Source organism: Arachis ipaensis, chromosome B06, assembly GCF_000816755.2.
Source record: "Arachis ipaensis cultivar K30076 chromosome B06, Araip1.1, whole genome shotgun sequence".
Lineage (NCBI taxonomy): Eukaryota > Viridiplantae > Streptophyta > Magnoliopsida > Fabales > Fabaceae > Arachis > Arachis ipaensis.
Window position 1 is genome coordinate 37,076,627 of NC_029790.2, and position 8,882 is coordinate 37,085,508.

Here is an 8,882-nt window from a genome sequence, read left to right on the forward strand (position 1 = left end):
AATAATATTTTATTATTAATTTCTCTTTAAGATATATATTTTAATTATAAAGTACAATTTTAGGCTGAACTAAGTTATGCGAAGTATAATCCGAACTCAAACTGAAAACACTACTGAGTGAAAACGACAAATTTAAACCTGGTAAAATATGTCTCGGATCTGAGTCAGATTTTAAGTCAGACCGAGTCATGAACATCCCTAGCTATGATAAGAATGAATCTAAGCTAAATTCTCAAAAAAGCTTAAGAAAAAGCCAAACACTAGTTATCGTTGCCAAAGTCTTATCTAGCCTTTTAGCAATAAACTTGTTACTTTGCATATTTCAACCCCATGTGTGAGACAAATACTTGACTCCCAAATCTAAAAGAGTATAATCTCCAATTATATCATTAAACTTTTATCCAGTGGAGACATCACCTCTAACTTCAGAGGATAAAAGAACTTCATTAAAATTACCAATAGCCATCTACTTATGAAAATAAAAGCTTAAAATTTTTTTCTAAGAATTGCCAAGATTCATCCTTCCTACTAAGAACTAGATTGGCATAAGCAGTACTACAACCCTAGGTCAAACCATCATATGCGTGTTTAATAATAACCACATTTGAACAAAAATTTAAGACAGTACAATTGATTTCTTGTCAAGCAAACAAACTTAGATAACACCATTATGCTCTTGGACTTCCAAAAAAAAAATAAAAATAAAGGGACATATCCAAGCCTATGCCAGAATATATAAACATTCTGGAAGAGACAGTGAGTTTTTAATACAATAAAAAAAAGTTTAAAAAAATTTACCAAATGTTTAAGATGAACCTGAACTACTTTACTACTAGCTCCTCTCACATTCCAAACAATAATATTTGAGTAATCCATAAACACCCTTGGAGTGAGAAGAAATACTATCACACCAACACCTATGTCTCACACATTGGGGTTTACAAAGAAGGCACCGATATGTTTGAATCTTCCTAATGAGAATGAACGTCCATCTCTCCTTCTTCTTTCAATAACATCCTTGTACCATCCAATAGTGAATTCTAAAGATATTTAGGTCTTTGTCACTTATACTTGCTTCTCAAAGGTGTAGCGACCCTCGTTGCATTCTCCATTGAAGCACGATGATGCACCTTTAGACGACCATAGATAATAGCATCCGATTACAATGGTCGGACCAGCTGTTTCATGGCCAGTGCAGACGCAAAAGAACTAGCCTCTACGAAATCTCCCACTTTAGCTTTTATCATTAGCATACCTGCATCTTTATAGCAATAGGATTCATTTTAGTTGCCGAAACGGGCCGCAACTACTATCTTAGAATATGAAAATACAACATTCTTTCTCAATGTTGACTTTACCTTATTGTCCCTTGATACATAATTTATTGATTAAAAAATACATACATTTACATGGATTTGAATAAAGTTTTTTCACTTTTTATGCAATTTTTATTTGGTTTAGAATTCTGTCCTCTAAACATGATGATTCATAAATTATATAAATTTTTTCTTTTGTTTGAATATAGTTAGTTTGATATCAAACTGGTGCTCGTAACAAATTTTGTTTGAGTTTTTGTATTGAAATGCAAGGCATTGTTTAAAGAAAAAGGTATCACAAGGAGCTATAATGATCAGATTGGAGCAAACTTGGAGTCATTGGAAAGAATAGCTCGAACTCTATAATGTTATGTTGACCATTTTTTTCAGTTTTTAATGACTTTAAGTGTAATTCACAACCAAAGATTAATCTAAGAATGTCCCTATTGCTGTCAATCCTAATCTCTTTACACTAATTTGATCATAACTTGAGTTGTAGAGATCCAATTGATGTGATTCTAACGCCATTTGAAAGCTAACAACTAGGGCATCAAAATGATATGAACATGTTCATATAAAATAGAGTGTCTACTAGTCGCATATGTAACACCACGACCAATGTTCTCTGCTAGCTGCGTAAGAGCTCTCTACTTAGATAACTCGGTAAAAAATCATGAGATCATATTTTGGACTCCCAAAGGTCCCAATGCATCATGAATTCAAGGATATAAGAAGACAACTTCGAGAGAGTTTAGGGTAGTGTAGTTTGATATTTTTAGGGTAGTTTCTAGAGAAAAAACTATCTCCTCTCTTTAAAATTGGCATTAGGTTTAGGTTTCTAATGTAGTTTTAGATTAGTTTTCATTTTCACTTCTTTTTTTTTTGTAAGATTCAAGCTTCAAGTTGCCAATTATTTCAATTTCACTTTGGTTTTGCATTGTCTTTTCATTTTCATGTTATGAACACTTGTGACTTTTTATTCGATTTAAGTTTGATGAATAATATTTTTTGAGTATTATTTATTTATGCTTTTTGATGTTGATTTTATGTATATTTCAAATTTAGTAATGATCGGAAGTAGATTTTAGTTACTTGTAATTTTATGTTTTATGATGCACACAAAGTTTTTGACAAAACGCTTAGCTTAGAATTAGAGTAATTTAGTTGATTGGCTTGGGCTTATGACCTGGGTTACTCTTGAGCTACATAATTTAGTTTAATTAGTTACAATTACAGTGGTTGAATTAATCCAACCGACATAACTCTAATCCACTTTCTATTTTATTGATGGATGAATGGTTAGGACTTTGGGAATTAGGTTGAAATATCTTAGTATATTTTTCTTGTTAATATAGGAAGATCTACTAGAACAAATTTACTTTAATTGTGTGTATGTTTGATTGGATTAGATGAATTGAACTAGTTAGATTGACTTGATTCCAATTGATCTCTAACATTATTGTTGGTTAGTCAATTGGAACTTTATTAATTAATTAAAAAACTCCAATAATTATTACTACCATTTGGTGATTGACTTATTGGGACAATTCACTTTAGTTCATCAGCATAGGTAAAGTAGCAATGATAGATGATCCTAAGAGGTATCCCTAAGCCAAGACTAGTTAATTGTCTTTAACTTGTTATTTTAGTTGTCTTAATTTGCATCTTTAAATTCCATTATTAACTTTTCCTTTTAAATTCACTTTCTTGCTCCCAAAACCCCTTGTTTCCACAACTAATAATTGCAATCTCCATGAGAGATGACTTAGGTCTTAAAACTCCCAGTTATATATTTTTGAAGGTTTAAAATCAAATTTTTGATTGTGAGAGTTCAGCGTTTGGATTGTACTTGATATAAAATCAAATTTGAGGATTTAAACTCTGAACCACAAATTTTCGCACATTATCTCTGCCCTTGTATTGAACCCTAATCTAACCTACTAAACCATGGATGAGTTGGAGTATCACCATGCATCGATAGCGACTGAACCAAATTTAAGATGATTTATGTTTATGCCTTTTGTGAGATTGATAAAAAGTCTTAACTAGATATGGAGTTCATTTTCATTTTTGGTTGAGGTTGAGAATTTGGGTGATCTTGAGTCAATAATATTCAATTCAATTGGTAATTTAGAGTTGTTAATTGATCTTATTTTATGGTGCATGAATCCCCACACTTCGTACAACTGAACCAACAAGTGCACTGGGTCGTCCAAGTAATACCTGAGCGAGTCAGGATCGATCCCACGAGAATTGTGGTTTGAAGCAAGCTATGGTTATCTTACAGATCTTAGTTAGGCGAATAGAAGAGTTATTGGTTTTGGTTAAAAGCATAAAAGGAATAAAAAGAGTATAAAATACTTTGTGAATTCGAATGTGACCAGTGATAAGGAGATGTTGGTATGTTTGTTTAATTGCATAAAAAGAAATAAAAAGAAAAGGGTTCTCAGAACTCAGAAGTCGTGTAAACTATTATAAGAAAGTGGGTAAGGCTTGGAGATGCTTTGTCCTTTTAGATTAACTCTGTGATGAGCGGATAATTTATACGCTTTTTGACATTATTTTTAGTATGTTTTTAGTACATTTTAGTTAGTTTTTATTATGTTTTTATTAGTTTTTAAATAAAAATCACTTTTCTGGGCTTTACTATGAGTTTGTGTGTTTTTCTGTGATTTCAGGTATTTTCTGGCTGAAATTGAGGGACCTGAGCAAAAATCTGATTCAAAGGCTGAAAAAGGACTGCAGATGCTATTAGATTCTGACCTCCCTGCACTCAAAGTGGATTTTTCGAAGTTACAGATACCCAATTGGTGCACTCTCAATTGCGTTGGAAAGTAGACATTCTGGGCTTTCCAGCAATATATAATAGTCCATACTTTGCCCGAGATTTGATGGCCCAAACAGGCGTTCCAAGTCAGCTCAAGAATTCTGGCGTTTAACTCCAGAACTGGCACAAAAGCTGGAGTTAAACGCCCAAACTGGCATAAAAGCTGGCGTTTAACTCCAAGAAATGTCTCTACACATGAAAGCTTCAATGCTCAACCCAAGCACACACCAAGTGGGCCACGGAAGTGGAATTTTACAATAAACACCCTAGCTTACTCATTTTCTGTAACCCTAGGTCACTAGTTTACTATAAATACTACTTTCAGTGATTCATATTGTACCTCATGATACTTTACACGTTTCTTATTGTATTCCCTACGGCATGAGTCTCTAAACCTCATTGTTGGAGGTGAGGAGCTCTGTTCAGATGTCTCTAGACCACTCAGCTGGTGGATCTATACACATGAGAAAAACAATTGAAGAAGCTCAAGAGCTCATAGATACAATTGCTAGAAATCAACATCTGTACTCAAACAGTGAGTCCTCCATAAAAGAAGAGGCTATGGCAGTAACTACTGATCCCAATCCTCAAGAACGGATTGTTGAACTTAATCAGCAATTACTCCTTATGACAAAACAATTAGCAGAATTCAAAGAGATGCTCCAAGACACTAAAAATGCTAACAAGAATATAGAAGCACAATTGAATCAGACAAGACAGCAACTATCTAAACAGATAACAGAAGAATGCCAAGCTGTCCAACTAAGGAGCGGGAAGACATTGAAAAACTCAGCTCAAAATAACAAAAAGTCAAGAAAGAAACAAATGATAGAGGATGACCAAACCACTACCCAAGATCCCTCTGAGGACATCAAGAGTCCAGAGAGGAATAACTCTGGCGTTCAAACGCCAGAAAAGGGTGGGAAGCTGGTGTTAAATGCCCATTCTGCACCCACTCCTGGCGTTCAAACGCCAATGAGAGATCAAACACCTGCAAGTGCTGATGATAACCCCTCTAAGAAGGCTTCTCCAATCACCTCTGTAGGAAATAAACCTGCAGCAACTAAGGTTGAAGAATATAAAGCCAAGATGCCTTATCCTCAGAAACTCCGCCAAGCGAAACAGGATAAACAATTTGCCCGCTTTGTAGACTATCTCAGGACTCTTGAAATAAATATTCCGTTTGCAGAGGCACTTGAGCAAATACCCTCTTATGCTAAGTTCATGAAAGAAATCTTAAGTCATAAGAAGGATTGGAGAGAAACTGAAAAAGTGTTTCTCACTGAAGAATGCAGTGCAGTCATTCTGAAAAGCTTACCAGAGAAGCTTCAAGATCCAGGAAGCTTTATGATACCATACACATTAGAGGGTGCTTGTACCAAGACATCCCTATGTGACCTTGGAGCAAGTATTAACCTAATACCTGCATCTACTATTAGAAAGCTTGGTTTGACTGAAAAAGTCAAACCAACCCGGATATGTCTTCAACTTGCTGATGGCTCCATTAAATATCCATCAGGCATCATTGAGGACATGATTGCCAAGGTTGGGCCATTTGCCTTTCCCACTGATTTTGTAGTGCTGGAAATGGAGGAGCACAAGAGTGCAACTCTCATTCTAGGAAGACCTTTCCTAGCAACTAGACGAACTCTTATTGATGTACAAAAAGGGGAAGTGACCCTGAGAGTCAATGAGGATGAGTTCAAGTTAAATGCTGTCAAAGCTATGCAGCATCCAGACACATCAAATGACTGCATGAGCACTGCTATTATTGACACTTTGGTGGTAGAGATCAATATGACTGAGAGTCTTGAATCAGAGCTAGAGGACATCTTTAAAGATGTTCAGCCTGGTCTGGAGGAACCGGAGGAGATAAAAGAACCTCTAAAAATCCCTCAGGAAGAGGAGAAACATCTTAAACCCGAGCTCAAACCATTACTATCATCCCTGAAATATGCATTTCTGGGAGAAGATGATACTTTTCCAGTGATTATAAGCTCTGCTTTAAATCCACAGGAAGAGAAAGCACTAATTCAAGTGCTAAAGACACACAAGACAGCTCTTGGGTGGTCCATAAGTGATCTTAAGGGCATTAGCCCAGGAAGATGTATGCACAAGATCCTATTGGAGGATGATGCTAAGCCAGTGGTTCAACCACAGAGGCGGCTAAATCCAGCCATGAAGGAAGTGGTGCAGAAAGAGGTCACTAAGTTACTAGAGGCTGGGATTATTTATCCTATTTCTGATAGCCCCTGGGTAAGCTCTGTCCAAGTTATCCCCAAGAAGGGAGGCATGACAGTGGTTCATAATGAAAAGAATGAACTGGTTCCCACAAGAACAGTTACAGGGTGGCGTATGTGTATTGATTACAGAAGGCTCAATACAGCCACCAGAAATGATCATTTTTCTTTACCATTCATAGACCAAATGCTAGAAAGACTAGCAGGTCATGAATACTACTGCTTTTTGGATGGCTATTCAGGCTACAACCAAATTGCAGTGGATCCTCAAGACCAAGAGAAAACAGCATTCACATGTCCATCTGGAGTATTTGCTTACAGAAGAATGCCTTTTGGTCTCTACAATGCACCTGTAACCTTTCAGAGGTGCATGATCTCTATTTTCTCTGATATGGTAGAGAAGTTCCTGGAAGTCTTCATGGATGACTTCTCAGTATTTGGAGACTCATTCAGCTCCTGTCTTGATCATCTAGCACTTGTCCTGAAAAGGTGCCAAGAAACTAACCTGGTCTTAAACTGGGAAAAATGCCACTTTATGGTGACTGAAGGCATTATCCTTGGGCACAAAATTTCAAGCAAGGGAATAGAGGTAGATCAAGCCAAGGTAGAGGTAATTGAAAAATTATCGCCACCTGCCAATGTAAAGGCAATCAGAAGCTTTCTGGGGCATGCAGGATTCTATAGGAGGTTCATAAAGGATTTTTCAAAAATTGCAAAACCTCTGAGCAACCTGCTAGCTACTGACACGCCATTTGTGTTTGACACAGAGTGTCTACAGGCATTTGAAACCCTGAAAGCTAAGCTGGTCACAGCACCAGTCATTTCTGCACCTGACTGGACATTACCATTCAAATTAATATGTGATGCCAGTGACCATGCCATTGGTGCAGTGTTGGGACAAAGGCATAACAAGCTTCTGCACATCATTTACTATGCCAGTCGTGTTCTAAATGACGCACAGAAGAATTACAAAACCACAGAAAAAAAGCTGCTTGCAGTGGTTTATGCCATTGACAAGTTTAGATCCTATTTAGTAGGATCAAAAGTGATTGTGTACACTGACTATGCTACACTTAAATATCTACTCACAAAGCAGGATTTAAAACCCAGGCTCATAAGATGGGTGTTACTTCTGTAAGAGTTTGATATAGAAATAAGAGACAGAAAAGGGACAGAGAACCAGGTAGCTGATCACCTGTCCCGGTTAGAACCAGTGGCTGGGGCGTCCCTCCCTTCCACTGAGATCTCTGAGACCTTTTCGGATGAGCAACTCTTTGCCATTCAGGAGGCACCATGGTTTGCAGACATTGCAAATTATAAAGCTGTGAGGTTCATACCCCAGGAGTACAGCAGGATGCAAAAGAAAAAACTAATTTCTGATGCAAAGTACTACTTATGGGATGAACCATATCTCTTTAAGAGATTCGCTGACGGAATGATCTGCAGATGCGTCCCTAGAGAGAGTTGTTTGATGTATGGGGTATTGACTTCATGGGTCCTTTCCCACCATCATACTCAAACACTTACATTCTGGTGGCAGTAGACTACGTATCTAAATGAGTGGAAGCAATTGCCACACCCATTAATGATACCAAGACTGTGCTGAAGTTCCTCCAGAAACATATTTTCAGCAGATTTGGTGTTCCCAGAGTACTAATCAGTGATGGAGAAACCCATTTCTGCAATAAACAGCTTTACTCTGCTATGGTTTGATATGGAATTAGCCACAAAGTAGCAACTCCGTATCATCCACAGACAAATGGGCAGGCTGAAGTCTCTAATAGAAAACTAAAGAGAATCCTGGAATGGACTGTAATTGCCCGTAGAAAGGATTGGGCAAAGAGCTTGGATGATGCTCTGTGGGCATACAGAACATCATTCAAGACCTCTATAGGAACCTCTCCATACCAGCTTGTGTATGGCAAGGCTTGTCATCTGCCTGTGGAACTGGAACATAAAGCCTACTGGGCAACCAGATTCCTAAACATGGATGCTAAGTTAGCTGGTGAGAAAAGATTACTCCAGCTAAATGAGCTGGAAGAGTTCAGACTCAATGCTTTTGAAAATGCAAAAATTTATAAGGAAAAAGCAAAAAAGTGGCATGACAAGAAATTGTCATCCAGAGTCTTTGAGCCAGGACAAAAAGTTTTACTATTCAACTCTAGGCTCAGATTATTCCCTGGGAAATTAAAATTCCGGTGGAGAGGACCATATGTGATTACAGGAGTGTCACCATATGGATATGTTGAGCTTCAAGATAGTGATTCTGACAAAAAGTTCATTGTCAATGGACAGAGAATCAAACATTATCTTGAAGGCAATTTTGAGCAAGAATGCTCAAAACTGAGGCTTGAATGAAGCTCAGTAAAGGTCCAGCTAAAGACAATAAAGAAGCACTTGCTGGGAGGCAACCCAGTCATTAGCAAGTTATTTATTTTAAATTAATACTTGTAGAGGCTTGATATACATTTCATTAAAGGTTAATCATCAAAAATGAAG